This window comes from Magnolia sinica, chromosome 13, assembly GCF_029962835.1.
Source record: "Magnolia sinica isolate HGM2019 chromosome 13, MsV1, whole genome shotgun sequence".
Taxonomy (NCBI): Eukaryota; Viridiplantae; Streptophyta; class Magnoliopsida; order Magnoliales; family Magnoliaceae; genus Magnolia; species Magnolia sinica.
In genome coordinates this window covers 19,256,640-19,273,490 of record NC_080585.1, presented here as the reverse complement: position 1 = coordinate 19,273,490, position 16,851 = coordinate 19,256,640, and the positions used below count along the sequence as shown (strand labels likewise).

Genomic DNA, 16,851 nt, shown 5'->3' with positions numbered 1-16,851 from the left:
TGAATGTTGGGCCTTACTCTCTCCTAGACTCAAACACACAGTAAATTTCATAATCAATTTCAAAGTATTAGTCTCTCAATTAGAACAATCCTAAACACTGAGTTCCACAGGTATATAGTGTAATCTCGGCTTTCAACATTAATACGAAACTCTCTGTTTCAGGATATCATTGGTAACCAGCAAGAGAGTCCATGATAACCAAAACTTGCCCCGAAGATCATCTTTTCATTCCTTCAGCTTTTGATTTATTTTTTTAAAAGAGTAATACCAAAACAAATCCTCACCTATAAGGAGCAAACCTATGGTGAAGACTGCATACTCAAACCTTTTTACGTATAATCCGTAGGGAATGAAATCACACATATAGGGAGCAAACCTATAGTGAAGAGTCCTTGCCTAACCTCTTTCAACGGTATTTTTTCCTTTCAATTGATCATGACGGGCAATTTTTCAAGATGGTTCCTTCCATGCTTACTGATCACCAAATTAACCCTTCAGTATCAAACTGAAATCGTAATGTATAAGTGAAATGTGACATGTGAAATTATGACTCAATCAATGTTTAAAACCTCTAACCATGGACTACCAATTTAAATTTAACTGTGAAATCTAATAGATAACTGAATCCAAGAGTCATAAAGTACCAACATCATGCATCTTGAAATTCTAAGTGCCCTAGATGGCCGTCAAAATCACTTCGAATTCATCAGAAATCCTAGAAATTTTTTTAAAAGACCAAGAAAGGTCACCTGATCTCCCACCCCCAACTTAAAATCTACATTGTCCTCAATGTAAAAGATATGAGCATATAATGCACTTAGGACATCGAAAAGTAAATATGAAGTGATGGGAAGATAGTACCTGGATGATGAATCAAGAGACACTTTTCAAGAGATCGCAGCATGGGCGTCGGTCAACACGAGAGAGAAGGCAATACAAAAATAAAAAATAAAAAATAAAATCCTACCTATACCACTTTCGTAGGTGCTCTCGATTGCATTTACCGTATGCAACAAGCCTTTAAACCCCTAGGTTACCCCTAGTGGACGAGTTGTAGTCTCGTGAGGGTTTGCAGTAATGTTACCCACAAACATTGAACTAACTAATGATAAAAATGAAATGAAATGAAGAGCTGGGTTGCCTCCCAGGAGCGCTAAGTTTACCGTATTCAGCCAGACAAATAAAGCAACTACCCTAGTCCTATGAAAGCGATAAACCTACCTATACCTCCATTAGACTAGGAGATCAATCCTGGTAAACAGGAGCAGTCAGGGGCATGAACATGTCCTCTGAATCAAATTTCTCGACAAATGGTTTCAATCGATGTCCATTGACTCTAAACTCCTTACCATTGTCGAGATCTCTTATCTCAACGGCCCCATAAGGAAAAACAGTAACAACAATGTAAGGGCCAGTCCAACGAGATCGAAGCTTACCCAGAAAGAGATGTAATCGAGAATTATACAAAAGGACCTTCTGACCAGGCGTGAATGATTTTCACAAAATATGTTGGTCATGAAATGCTTTCATCTTGTCCTTGTAAATTCTTGAATTATCGTATGCATCATTCTGGATTTCCTCAAGTTCATTCAATTGAAGTTTGCGTAATGAGCCAGCGTTGTCCAGATTGAAATTAAGATTTTTGATCGCCCAGTATGCTTTATGTTCCAGCTCCACAGCCAAGTGACAAGCTTTCCCATAGACAAGTCTAAAGGGAGACATTCCAATAGGGGTTTTAAAGGCAGTACGGTATGCCCATAAGGCATCGGTCAATCGGATTGACCAATCCTTACAATAAGGGTTAACCGTTTTCTCCAAAATGTGTTTAATTTCCCTATTAGAAATCTCAGCTTGCCCACTTGTCTGTGGGTGGTACGGGGTGCTCACCTTATGAGAGACATCGTATTTCTTTATTAAGCTCTCAAATGGTTTATTACAAAAATGTGAGCCCCCATCACTAATGATGGCTCGAGGCGTTCCGAATCGAGAAATGATATTTTCTTTTAGGAATTTAATGACCATGCGATGGTCATTAGTTTGACACAGAATCGCTTCGACCCATTTAGTGACATAATCCATGGTGAGCAAAATATATAGATTTTCAAACGATTGGGGGAATGGTCCCATGAAATCGATGCCCCAGCAATCAAATGCTTCAATGATAAGGATGGGATTCAAAGGCATCATATTTCGACGGGACAATGCTCCTAATTTCTGACAACGCTCACAAGCTTTGCAAAACTTATGAGTGTCCCTAAACATAGTGGGCCAGTAAAAGCCACACTGCAGAATCTTCGCCGTGGTCTTTTTAACAGAAAAGTGAGCACCATAGGCCTGTGAGTGACAGAAGGAGATGACACTCTGATGCTCATCGTCTGGCACACATCTCCTTAGGATCTGGTCTGGGCAATATTTAAACAAATATGGATCGTCCCAGAAAAAGTTGCACACCTTGGTGAAAAATTTCTTCTTATCTTACGCAGTCCAATGTGTCGGTATGGAACCTGTGGCAAGATAATTAGCAATATCAGCGAACTAAGGTGAATGGGAGACTCTGAACAGTTGTTCATCAGGGAACATATCATTGATATGAGTCGCCTCAAGGGAATCAGAGGTATTAAGGCGAGACAGATGATCGACCACTACGTTCTCTACTCCCTTTTTATCTTTAATTTTCAAATCAAATTCTTGGAGTAGAAGGATCCATCGTATCAGGCGGGGCTTAGAATCATTCTTAGAAAGAAGATACTTAAGTGCCGCATGATCTGTGTAGATAATGATCTTGGATCCGATTAAGTAGGACCTAAATTTATCCAAAGCGAACACTACGGCTAGGAGTTCCTTTTCCGTAGTCGAGTAGTTCACTTGGGCAGAATTTAAAGTTCTACTTGCGTAATGAATGATGTAGGGCCTCTTATCTTTTCTCTGGCCTAGAACCGCCCAAGAGCATAATCAGAAGCGTCGCACATAAGCTCAAAAGGAAGGCTCCAATCGGGTGGCTGCATGATGGGTGCAGTGGTTAACATGCCCTTAAGCTTGGTGAAAGCTTCTTGTCATTGTTCAGTCCACTCGTATGGTGCATCATTTTGCAAAAGATTACATAAGGATGAGAGAGGAGACTAAAGTACTTTATGAATCGTCTATAAAATCCTACGTGTCCTAAGGAGGATCGCACATCTCTGATGTTCTTGGGCGGAGGTAGGTTAGAGATAAGATCGATTTTTGCCTTATCCACCTCGATTCCTTTGGACGAGATAATATGTCCAAGGACAATTCCCTTATGAACCATGAAATGACACTTCTCCCAATTAAGTACCAAGTTCTTTTCTTCACATCTTTTTAGCACACATTTAAGACTTTCCAAGCACTTGCTGAAAGATGGACCGTAAACAGAGAAATCGTCCATGAAGACCTCCAGATATTGCCCCACCATATCAGAAAAGATACTAAGCATACATCGCTGAAAGGTGGCAGGGGCATTACATAGTCCGAATGGCATCCTTCGGTAGGCAAAGGTGCCGCAGGGGCATGTAAATGTGGTCTTTTCCTGGTCTTCAGGGGCTATCCCTATCTGGTTGTAGCTCGAATACCTGTCAAGGAAACGGTAATAGGAATGACCAGCTAACCTTTCCAGGATCTGATTAATGAATGGTAAAGGAAAGTGGTCTTTCCTCGTGATGGTATTCAACTTCCTATAGTCAATGCACATTCTCCAACCAGTAGTGACTCTAGTTGGCATGAGTTCATTATTAGCATTGGCTACGATGGTGATTCCGGACTTCTTAGGGACTACTTGAGTTGGACTCACCCATTGACTATCAGATATAGGGTATATGATACCCACGTCCAATAGTTTAAGAACCTCGGCCTTAACCACTTCCTTCATGTTTGGATTTAGTCTACGTTGTGGTTGCCGAGTGGTTTTTACATTATCCTCAAGATATATGCGGTGAGTACAAATCAATGGATCGATTCCCTTGAGGTCCGCTATCGTCCATCCCAGGGCTCCTTTATGCTCAATGAGAGTAGATATGAGCATACTCTCCTGTTCTTTCTCCAGGTGGGCAGAGATCATCACCGGGTATGTCTCATCTTGACCTAAATAGGCATATTTCAAATCAGAGGGCAAAGGTTTTAGGTCAAGCTTCGGCGGCTTGAGGTTAGATGGTAGAGGCACTACATCGGTTTGTGGCAATTCTTCAAATTGTGGCCTCCACCGGTTAACTTCAAGTACCGGTACAGTATCAAGTAAGGTGCACGTCTCCCTAATCATGTCATCATCAAAATCATGGGAGTGGGCCAAGCATGTCTCTAGATGGTCGGAGGATAAGGTCAGAGGTGTCATATCTTTCACGAAAGAGTCAATCATATTAATGTCGTGAAAATCGTCATCATCTTCTGAGTTGCTGCCGTTATTGAAAAAGATGTTTGACTCCAATGTTAAATTTCCAAAAGACATGTCGTGACACCATTCTTGCAATTGATAATTGCATTTGACGTGGCAAGGAATGGACGACCAAGAATGACGAGAATCTGAGTGCTCATGTTATTGATGGGTTCGGTGTCTAGGATGATAAAATCTACAGGGTAGTAAAATCTATCGACCTGAACTAACACATCCTCAATTATCCCTCTTGGTATACGAACAGAGCGATCAGCAAGTTGTAGTGTGGTCAGGGTGGGTTTTATCTCACCCAAATCTAACTGTTTGTATACTGAGTAGGGAATCAGATTTACGCTCGCTCCTAAGTCAAGAAGTGCGTGATCAATTCGATGGTTCCCGATTACACATGATATGGTTGGGCTACCGGGATCCTTGAATTTCTGCGGCACATCTTGCTTCAGGATGACACTCACTTTCTCAATCAAGAAGATTTTCTTTTGAATAATTTGCCGTCTTTTGGTCGTGCATAAGTCTTTCAGAAATTTGGCATATGAAGGAATCTGTTTTACGACATCAAGTAGAGGAATATTAACTTTCACTTGTTTCAACACCTCCAGAATATCTTGAGAGTTAGAAAGATGTTTTGGTGTAACCAACCGTTGGGGGAACGGAGTAACTGGCTTCTCTAGAAGTTTCGGTTCTAATTTTTGTGGGGCATTACTAGATCCATCATTGTTATCCTCTTCTGTTTCTTGAGGCTTTTCGGGCCTAACCGGAAGAGTTTTATCAATGATCTTTCCACTCCTAAGAGTGGTGATGGATTTAGCGTGCCCCATCTGATTTGAAGAGCTGGGATCACTAATCTCGTACTGCGGTTTAGGGTTGGGGAGAGGTTGTGCAGGAAGCATCCCCTTTTCTATAACCGTCATACGAGAATCTATCTTTTGCATAAAATCTGTAATTCCCCACATTGCCTGAGCCAGCTCTTGTATGAAATTTTGAACCGGTTCCTCTTGAGATTTCACTTGATTTGGATTTTGATTGAAGAAACCTTGAGAGGTAGCCGTTTGTTCATTCCTCCAACTAAAGTTTGGATGATTTTTTCAACCAGGATTATACGTATTGGAGTTAGGTCCAGTAAAAGGTCTTTGATAGTTGTTTACGACATTAGCTTGTTCATTCAACACTCCTTGAAAGGCGGGTATTGTACGACAATTTTCAGTTGTATGAATGTTGCAATCACAAATGCCGCAAATAATTTCATTAACCTTATCCTTCTTTCCTTCCATGGCCTCAACTTTTCTTATGAGCGTAGTCACTTTACACTTGAGATCATCCTCTTCTTTCAAGAGATATAATCCACCTTTCTCCTTTAATTGAGTTGGCCTAGACGTGGTGTTTGATTTTGGGTAATAGTCCCAAGATTGTGTTTTTTCAGCCAGACTGTCGAGGTAGTCCCATACCTCATCGACATCTTTATTAATGAACTCTCCATTACACATTGTCTCGACCATTTGGCGCATGGAAGATGTCAGTCCATCGTAGAAGAAATTTGTAATGCGCCACGTTTCAAATCCATGTTGTGGGCATGAACTGACCAAATCTTTGAACCTTTCCCAATATTGGAAGAATGTTTCATCTTCCTTTTGGGCAAAATTCATGATTGTTTTTCTGAGGGTAATCATTTTATGATGTGGGAAGAATTTTTTTATGAATTCCCTTTGTATGTCGTTCCATGTGCCAATGGATCTAGGACGCAGTGAGTGTAACCACGTCTTAGCCTTCTCTTTTAAGGAAAAAGGAAAGAGTTTCAGCCTGATTGTATCCTCAGATACATTAGGAAAATATAATGTAGCTATAATCTCATCGAACTCTTTCAAATGTAAATATGGACTTTCTGATTCAAGTCCATGGAATTTGGGAAGGAGTTGGATAACTCCTGGCTTGATGTCCATTTGTTCTGTGTTTTCAGAAAAAATCATGCATGAGGGCGTACTCACTCCCGCCGGTTGTAGATAATCTCATAAAGTACGAGGCGGGGGTGTCTGATGCACCTCATTCTCATCTTGGGTATCCTCCACCCTGGGTGGAAGTAGAGGAGGTTGGTCTTCAGCCATAACTTCAATTAACTCAGGGGATTTCGAGTGGTGTCTAGTCCTGCGATGGATAGTCAACCCCTCAACCAATCCTCCTTCAGTCAAGAGACGTCGAGTGTTGTCATGGGCCCACTTGGGCATGAAACACTCGCAACCCTCAATCAAATTCAAACGAAAAGAAAATCTAGAAAGAAAGAGAGAGTTGGAAAGAAATTACCAACTTGAAGTCCCTAAGTTAAAGACCTGCAAAAGAAAACAAACAAGTCAGTTTCTAAAAGAAGAAAAGTCTAAACTAGAAAGTAAATTACTAAAAGAGAACTGAAAAATAGATAGTAGAGAGAAAGCTTACCAAATTAGAAATTTCTACCTTAAAAGCTTACATAATAAGAAAGTTAGTTTCTAAAAAGGAAAGTACCAGAATTAGACAGTTTCTAAAAATGAAGGAAAGATGAGTTAGTTTCTAAAATTAGAAAGAATCTCTAAAGAGGGAAATAACTAACCTCGTTTCTAGAAACAAAAGAGGAAAGTTTCTAAAAATAAACTAGTTCCTAAAAATAGAAAAATACTAGAAAATAGAAAATTTCTAAAATTAAAAGAAAGCTTAGAATAAGAAAATTTCTAAAACTCAAACAATAATTCTAAAAATAGAAAAAGTAGAGGAATTAGAAAGGGATTACCAATTTAGAAGTTATTTCAGGATCCTACAAAACAGGAAAACAGGTTAGTTTCTAAAAATAAAATAAAAACCTTTAACCTAAAGTTAGTAAAATCCTAATCTTAACCTAATTCTAAAACTAATTAATTTTAGAAAAATGTAGCCGTCAGTCCTCGGCAACGACGCCAAAAACTTGTTCACTCCCCAAGTATAGGGTTGTGATGTAGTAATAAACTCGGTGAGACCGAGGTCGAATCCCAAGGGACTGATACCTGTACGTTACCTGAAACTAACTAGAAATAGGACTAGCCTAAGATGAAATCTAAATCCAATATAAAGTGATGAATAATGGTGAGAAATTAATTTAAAACTTAAGGAATTCAGAGGAAGGAAACTAGGGATTCAGGGGATCCACTTGTAGAGATCAGGGAGATCTTATGCCTGCATCAAGAATCATGGACATCAAACTGAACTTACTTGATTTGGTCTTGTTGAGGGTCAAATATTGCATATCAGACCCAATTATTGCCTGGATTTACAAGCATGATACCGTTCAATGGCCCGATTTAATCGTGTTTGTGATGCAGAGTGTATTTACGAGCATGAACTGAAAAAGGGTGCTTAAACCATGGATTTAACGCTCTGATGACACCCAAGGCAAGGGACGGACTCCAGGGGACCAAGATCGATGGAATTACACGCCAGAGATCCGAGAAAATCGAGAAACTGAAGCTCAAGTGGCCCGAAAATCATTCAGAATGCAAGATCATGGGGTTCCCACCATCCATTCGGCTCAAAACTTTATACATGGCCTGATGACCATAAATTAACCGTACATATCAAATTTCAGCCCTCGGATCACTATGTAAGTGCCCCAACTGACAGATTAGCATATAAACCGTTGATTCTGGGCCTACTTGATATCTGGAACTGCCTCAAATCTGGTCTCAACGCCTTAAATAGAGATACTAATTGAATGAATGGACTGGATTTGGCAAGAACATCACAGAAGATCATGTACATGTAGCGTGTGCATGGAGCATGCACACGCCCGCGCCGCACCGGAATCAAGAGACGGGTCATCAGGCGCTGACCCGACCTTCTTCTCAAAAAAGGAAACTCCGGTTTCCACAGACGGACGCTGTCCGTTTTGCGGACTCTAGTGGGCCCCACACATTGTCCCAGTGGACAATCCAAACCGTCCATTATATTTCCAAGCTCCATGTTACCAAGGCCTAGGTGACAATATTTGATGAAACAAAGAGGATGGGATTATAACCATTCAAATACAAAACGGACGGTGGCTTTAAAGATTACGTGGACCGCATCAAAGCATAGCCAAAAATACTCTTTCCTGACTGGTTTTTCGAGGGGAGTTTAATGAGCGGCTTGGATTTGTCAAAATAACACTAAAATGGGCCCCACCAACGTCATAGCGGAAGCTTCCGCGTCTCTATTTCGCAACTGGCGAGAGTCCGTTTTGCGGAAGTTTGTGGGCCCACCCATGGCCTGTCCGACCAATCTGATCCGTTCATTGTGTAGAACGCCTCGAATACTACAAAACCTTGCTGAAATTTTACACCCATGCGTGCACATGTGTGCGAAACAGAGGCCACAAACAGGCGGTCCTGCGACGTTTAAAATGATTTTTGGCGTGATTTCTTCTTTGGGCCTCGTCAATGGACGTTCAAAATCACCCATTCTTGACTAAAATTTCGTCCTGAATCCAATGGACGGGGTGGATTTCTCCGAAAATACCTCTGTGGGGCCCACCGATCACGACAGCGAAGAGGTGCGGAAGCTTTCGCACATTCGCAAAAATTCGAATTTTCATACGGTTGTGGCCCACCATCTTTCATCATATGGTAAATCTGAACCATCCATCATGTAGAGCACTCAAAAACGTCCTAAGGGACAGTGTTTCTTTGAAAATTGAGCGAGGAAAGTGGCAAGTTTGAAGGCTCCGAAGTTTGCTGCGAAAAAGCTTTCGTTGCGCGTGTGTAGCTGCTGCGACAGCTTCTCCACCACCCCTAGTAGCTATAAAAACGTCCTAGGAGAGCTGGAGAAAGGGGAGTTTTGGGGGAACAGTTAGGACGTGAAGCACAGGAAAGAGAGTTTGTTGTTTTTCCTATTTCTTATTTGTTTTCTTCTTCTTCTTTTCTTTTCTTTTTGAGATTTAGCCTAATCATGTTTATGTGTGGCTAAACCTCTTAGCTAAGGCTAAGAGGTGAAGCTTGTAGCGTGATGGAAGAACTATTTGCTTGTGCCTTTTGTTTAGATTGAATGGATTTTTGATTTAATTTTATTATGGGAATATTTTTAGTTTTTAATGGCCTGTTGTGACTGAAATTACAATGGGTTTGCAATGGCTTTGAGTATTTCTTTTTCCTTATTTTGATTATGATGTCAGGAAGCCCTGTTGTTCGCCATCGTCTCATGGGCATGGTTGGATGTCGGTACCCTTCCTAACCTTCATAATCATCTGATTGGTTGGTAATTAGTTTAATTCTGTTGTTGACTTTGTCTCCTGGGCATGGTTTGGTGATGGAATCTATTCTAATTCATATGCCTTTCATCTCTTTAAAATTATATCAGAGAAAGTTCAGTTTAATTTTCATGATTTTTGAAGCAGGCATAAGATCTCCCTGATCTCTACAAGTGGATCCTCTGAATCCATAGTTTCTTATCTCTGATTTCTCTTAAGTTTTAGATTAATCTCTCATCATTATTCATCACTTTATATTGGATTTAGATTTTATCTTAGGCTAGTTCTATTTCTACTTAGTTTTAGATAACGTACAGGTATCAGTCCCTTGGGATTCGACCTCGGTCTTACCGAGTTTATTACTACATCACAACCCTATACTTGGGGAGTGAACAAGTTTTTGGCGCCGTTGCCGGGGATTGACGGCTATGTTTTTCTGAAATTAATTAGTTTTAGAATTAGGTTAAGATTAGGATTTTACTAACTTTAGGTTAAAGGTTTTTATTTTATTTTATTTTTCGAAACTAACCTATTTTCCTGTTTTGTAGGATCCTGAAATAACTTCTAAATTGGTAATCCCTTTCTAATCCCTCTACTTTTTCTATTTTTAGAATTAGGGTTTGAGTTTTGAAAATTTTCTATTTTCTAGTATTTTTCTATTTTTAGGAACTAGTTTATTTTTAGAAACTTTCATCTTTTGTTTTTAGAAACTAGGTTAGTTATTTCCTTTTTTAGAAATTCTTTCTAATTTTAGAAACTAACTCATCTTTCATTTATTTTATTTTTAGGCTTAGATTTTCTATTTTAGTAACTTTCTAATTCTAGGTCTTCTTTTTAGAAACTAACTTAGCTTTTAGGTTTAGGGAACTTTCCTTTTTAGAAACTAACTTTCTATTCCAATTGTAGGAACTTTCTAACTTTAGACTTTTTATTTTAGAAACTAATCTCTTTTGTTTTCTTTTACAGGATCTTAACATAGGAACTTCTCATTTGGTACCTTCCTTCTAACTTCTCCTCCTCTTACTTTATACATTGCTGTAGGATCTATTCTTCTGTTTTTCTTAGGATTAAAATCAGATTAAGGGTTTCATCATGTATATACACGAGTTGGAACGTCAGTATGCTGAGAAGAATAACCTATTTTGGGATGATAAAGATATAAATCAACATATGTCTCAAAACTTTTCTGAAACTATCAGTGAGAACCGATCAGAATATAAAGATCCACCTGCTAAGAAGTCCTTACGTGATTATATGCAGGAGAACAATTACACCCTACGGATTAACAAAACAGTATGTGAGTGTTGGGGTTATCATAATTATGGTTGTGAGAATTACTATCACCCATCTGATAAAAAGAAAATAATGCGTGATTATATCATGAGTGATAATAAGTATTACCAACTAGTAGATTCTCCCACCTATGATCAGTATGACTATAACCGGTGGGAACATTAAAATTGGGTAAATGAACCATCAACATGTTATGATAATTCTCTTGGATCCCATACCTTTGAAATCCAACCAGAAACGACCCAAGAGGATTCACTTCAACATGACATAGCCTGTCTTGCGGAAATTAGAAAAGCAATGGAAACACTCACTTCTTGCCTCGAAAGGATAGAGGAAGCTTTCTTATCCCAACCACAACCCAATCCAAAAATACAATGTGAGGAAAGTGATCCTCACTCACTTTTGAAGGAATCTGGAATTTGGAATGAGGAGTTGGATTCCATTAATGAGCATGCGGTTCAATCTCCTGATGGTGAAGATACATGGGTGTTTTTTAAATATAGTGATGATTACACACCTTCCTTACATGACACACAGGATTTCAATGATGAGGTAAATGTTAGTTTATTTGAACCTCAACCGAATTTAGGAATAGAATGTGAGGAAGGCGATCCCATCCCAAATGTGCACTGCACTGAACTAGAATATGATGAATATTGGGACGGCGATCCTGAATGTGCAGCCACAGTTCTCTTGAAATCTATCTCAAGTTTGGTCCAGGTCAATGATCAAGATGTACACAAAGTGGTCGGTCATAATGAGTCACTCCTTTCACCTGACATGTCTGATTTAAAGGTGGAGGATGAGCTCCTTACAACCGACCCTTCTAACTCTTGTGAAACATGTTTGGACCACGCCTCTGAATCGAATGATGACGTGATTCAGGAGAAGGACGAGTTGCTCGCTACAACCCTGGAATTTGAAACCACTCAATTGAGGCCACCATCTGAGCTGTACACATTTAACAATTCAACACCTCGATTGAGTAGTCTCAATGAACAAAGTGATTATATCGATGCTTACCCTCTTGATTTTCAATCTGTCTATGCAGGATTGGAGGAAGAAAGCGTACATCTGGCTATTTTCAAGGATGATGGTTTCCTTAGGCAGATTATTGCAAGCTACAATGTGAAAAATAAGTCACGCTCAGCTGAACTTCCTAACTCTTTGGATGATTGCTTGGCATACTTTACAGATTCAAACGATCCCATGTCAAAAGATAAAGTGGATGCCTTGCAAGATGACATCTCGGTAGTCATCACTGACCGAGAGAGCCCTTATTCTGAAGCCCCTTCTTCCCCTGATCCTAAACGTCTACCAGTAAAGGAAGAGGAGCTGAAAATTGAACCGAAGTTTGAAACTTCGGAATGTGTTGAGACTACATCACTTCTTAAGGAGTTTTCTAAACTTTATTTACTTGTTGTCTTTCATTCACCATAGGATACTAACGTTGAAACTTCTTCTGTCACAGGTGAATCGTATATACTCTGGATACCTCAAGCAATTCAATGAAAAATTTCTTATGAGGTACATAAGTTTCTCTGGAAAGTCATGCTCCAGAGCGTCCAAGCCTATTGCAAAAAGGGCTTTTGGATGATCCTGTTGAGGAACTTACTAAGAAACTTATCAAGATATTGGCCGGAAGAGGAACCTTGTGGTATGATCGAGTAGTTTTTCCCTACTTTCATAGGACTAGGGTAGTTTGTTTTATACTGCTTTAGGATAAATGATAAACTTAGCACTCCTAGGAGCCAACCCAGCTTTTCATTCCATTTCATTTCCCTAGTTAGTTAGTTCAATGTTTGTGGGTAACATTGCTGCAAACCCTCACAAGACTGCAACTCGTCCACTAGGGGCAACCTAGGGGTTTAAAGGCTTGTTGCATACGCTAAATGCAATCGAGAGCACCTGCGAAAGTGGTGTAGGTAGGATTTTATTTTTGTTATTTTTATTTTACTTCTGTTGGTTTTTCTCTTGTGCTGACCCGCTCTTACGTAGATATCCTTGGAAAGCCTCTTGATTCTTTCGTCTAGGTACTATCTTTCCATCACTCCTCTTATATTTTCGTTGTCCCGTGGGCATTGCATGCTTATTTCTTTTACATTGAGGACAATATAGATTTTAGGTTGGGGGTGGGAGATTAGGTTTCCTAATCAGTGTTTTCTTGGTCTTGAGAAAAAATTGTGAAATTTTTTAAAAATTTTTCTGACATTTTTGTGAATTCAAAGTGATTTTGACAACCATCTTGGATTTAGAATTACAAGATGAGTGATGTTGGTAATTTATGACTCTTAGATTCAGTTATCTATTACATTAGATTTCATAGTAAGTTTGAAGTGTTAATCTCTGATTAGAAGTTTTAAACATTGATTGAGTTATGATTTCACATGTCACATCTCGCTTTCACATTAAGATTTCAGTTTGATATTGAAGGGTTAACTTGGTAATCACTAAGATTGTAAGGAACCAGCTTGGAAAATTTGCCCGTCATGATCAATCGAAAAAAAAAAAAAACAGATGCCTTTGGAAAGGGTTGGGCAAATAATCTTCACCATAGGTTTGCTCCCTATAGGTGTAGATTTAATTCCCCATGGACATATGTGAAAAGGGTTGGGTGTACAGCCTTCACCATAGGTTTACTCCCTATAGGTAAGTACTTGATTCCCCTCCTTGGTGCTCTTTTTAATAGAAAAATCAAAGGCTAAAAGAAAGAAAAAGAATGATCTATGAGGCACGTTTTAGTTTAGGTTTTGGGTGTCCTGAATGCTCTTGTGGTTACCTATGATATCATGAAATAATGAATTGAATCTTAATATTGATAAGTCGAGACTAGATTATATACTCAGGGATCCTAAGTTTAGAATTTTTTCTAATTGATGGATTACTACTTTAAGTTGACGGTGAAATTACTGTGGACTTGAGTTCAGGATAATGCCCAACATTCATGAATCTTAGATTTCTTGTATCTGAATCGCTTTTCAAAATATCACTCGAGTACATAGAAATTATCCTGTATTTTTTAACTTATCTTTCGCATACTTTGCTCGGGACTAGCAAAATGCTGGTTGGGGGTTGTGTTGAGGGTCAAATATTGCATATCAGACCCAATTATTGCCTGGATTTACAAGCATGATACCGTTCAATGGCCCGATTTAATCGTGTTTGTGATGCAGAGTGTATTTACGAGCATGAACTGAAAAAGGGTGCTTCAACCATGGATTTAACGCTCTGATGACACCCAAGGCAAGGGACGGACTCCAGGGGACCAAGATCGATGGAATTACACGCCAGAGATCCGAGAAAATCGAGAAACTGAAGCTCAAGTGGCCCGAAAATCATTCAGAATGCAAGATCATGGGGTTCCCACCATCCATTCGGCTCAAAACTTTATACATGGCCTGATGACCATAAATTAACCGTACATATCAAATTTCAGCCCTCGGATCACTATGGAAGTGCCCCAACTGACAAATCAGCCTATAAACCGTTGATTCTGGGCCTACCTGATATCTGGAACTGCCTCAAATCTGGTCTCAACGCCTTAAATAGAGATACTAATTGAATGAATGGACTGGATTTGGCAAGAACATCACAGAAGATCATGTACATGCAGCATGTGCATGGAGCGTGCACACGCCTGCGCCGCACCGGAATCAAGAGACGGGTCAGCAGACGCTGACCCGACCTTCTTCTCAAAAAAGGAAACTCCCGTTTCCACGGACGGACGCTGTCCATTTTGCGGACGCTAGTGGGCCCCACACATTGTCCCAGTGGACAATCCAAACCGTCCATTATATTTCCAAGCTCCATGTTACCAAGGCCTAGGTGACAATATTTGATGAAACAAAGAGGATGAGATTATAACCATTCAAACACAAAACGGACGGTGGCTTTAAAGATTACGTGGGCCGCATCAAAGTATAGCCAAAAATACTCTTTCCTAACTGGTTTTTCGAGGGGAGTTTAATGAGCGGCTTGGATTTGTCAAAATAACACTAAAATGGGCCCCACCAACGTCACAGCGGAAGCTTCCACGTCCCTATTTCGCAACCGGCGAGAGTCCGTTTTGCGGAAGTTTGTGGGCCCCACCCATGGCCTGTCCGACCAATCTGATCCGTTCATCGTGTAGAACGCCTCGAATACTACAAAACCTTGCTAAAATTTTACACCGATGCGTGCACATGTGGGCGATATAGAGGCCATAAACAGGCAGTCCTGCGACGTTCAAAATGATTTTTGGCGTGATTTCTTCTCTCGGCCTCGTCAATGGACGTTCAAAACCACCCATTCTTGACTGAAATTTCGTCATGAATCCAATGGACGGGGTGGATTTCTCCAAAAATACCTCTGTGGGGCCCACCGATCACGACAGCGAAGAGGTGCGGAAGCTTTCGCACATCTGCAAAAATCCAGATTTTCATGCGGTTGTGGCCCACCATCTTTCATCATATGGTAAATCTGAACCATCCATCATGTAGAGCACTCAAAAACGTCCTAAGGGACGGTGTTTCTTTGAAAATTGAGCGAGGAAAGTGGCAAGTTTGAAGGCTCCGAAGTTTGCTGCGAAAAAGCTTTCATTGCGCGTGTGTAGCTGCTGCGACAGCTTCTCCACCACCCCTAGTAGCTATAAAAACGTCCTAGGAGAGCTGGAGAAAGGAGAGTTTTGGGGGAACAGTTAGGACGTGAAGCACAGGAAAGAGAGTTTGTTGTTTTTCCTATTTCTTGTTTGTTTTCTTCTTCTTCTTTTCTTTTCTTTTTGAGATTTAGCCTAATCATGTTTATGTGTGACTAAACCTCTTAGCTAAGGCTAAGAGGTGAAGCTTGTAGCGTGATGGAAGAACTATTTGCTTGTGCCTTTTGTTTAGATTGAATGGATTTTTGATTTAATTTTATTATGGGAATATTTTTAGTTTTTAATGGCATGTTGTGACTGAAATTACAATGAGTTTGCAATGGCTTTGAGTATTTCTTTTTCCTTACTTTGATTATGATGTCAGGAAGCCCTGTTATTCGCCATCGTCTCATGGGCATGGTTGGATGTCGGTATCCTTCCTAACCTTCATAATCATCTGATTGGTTGGTAATTAGTTTAATTCTATTGTTGACTTTGTCTCCTGGGCATGGTTTGGTGATGGAATCTACTTTAATTCATATACCTTTCATCTCTTTAAAATTATATCAGAGGAAGTTCAGTTTAATTTTCATGATTTTTGAAGCAGGCATAAGATTTCCCTGATCTCTACAAGTGGATCCTCTGAATCCATAGTTTCTTATCTCTGATTTCTCTTAAGTTTTAGATTAATCTCTCATCATTATTCATCACTTTATATTGGATTTAGATTTCATCTTAGGCTAGTTCTATTTCTACTTAGTTTCAGATAATGTACAGGTATCAGTCCCTTGGGATTCGACCTCAGTCTTACCAAGTTTATTACTACATCACAACCCTATACTTGGGGAGTGAACAGGTCTTCACGAGGTGAAAGGTATGTGAATTAGAATGGATTCCATCATCAAATCATGCCCAGGAGACAAAGCAAACAACAAAATTAAACTAATTACCAACCAATCAACAATGCATAAAAGTTAGGAAGGATACCGCCATCCGACCATGCCCATGAGACGATGGTGAACAACGGGGCTTCCTGACGTCATAAACATCAAAAGGAGGAAGAAATACTCAAAACCATCGCAGATCTATTGTAATTTCAGTCACAACAAACCATTAAAAATAACTGAAAGTATTCCTTTTAAGTTGAACAAAAATCAACATCAGTCGGTCTAAACAATAGGCACGAGCAAGGTCTCTCCCATCAGACTACAAGCTTCACCTCTTAGCCCTAGCTAAGAGGTTTAGCCCAACATGATTGGATTAGATCTCATAATAATAAAGAAAAAAATAAAAAAAAACCTTAAAAAAAAACAATACTCTATTTTC

The 16,851-nt window shown here is 39.7% G+C and overlaps 1 non-coding gene across 1 annotated transcript; it reads left to right on the top strand.

Annotated features, from left to right (window-relative positions):
• Positions 1–5,956: 5,956 nt before the first annotated feature.
• On the top strand, positions 5,957–6,063 carry LOC131224468 (small nucleolar RNA R71). The gene has a single exon (XR_009160950.1). It is a non-coding gene; the product is annotated as a small nucleolar RNA R71 (small nucleolar RNA).
• The last annotated feature ends 10,788 nt before the right edge of the window (positions 6,064–16,851 follow it).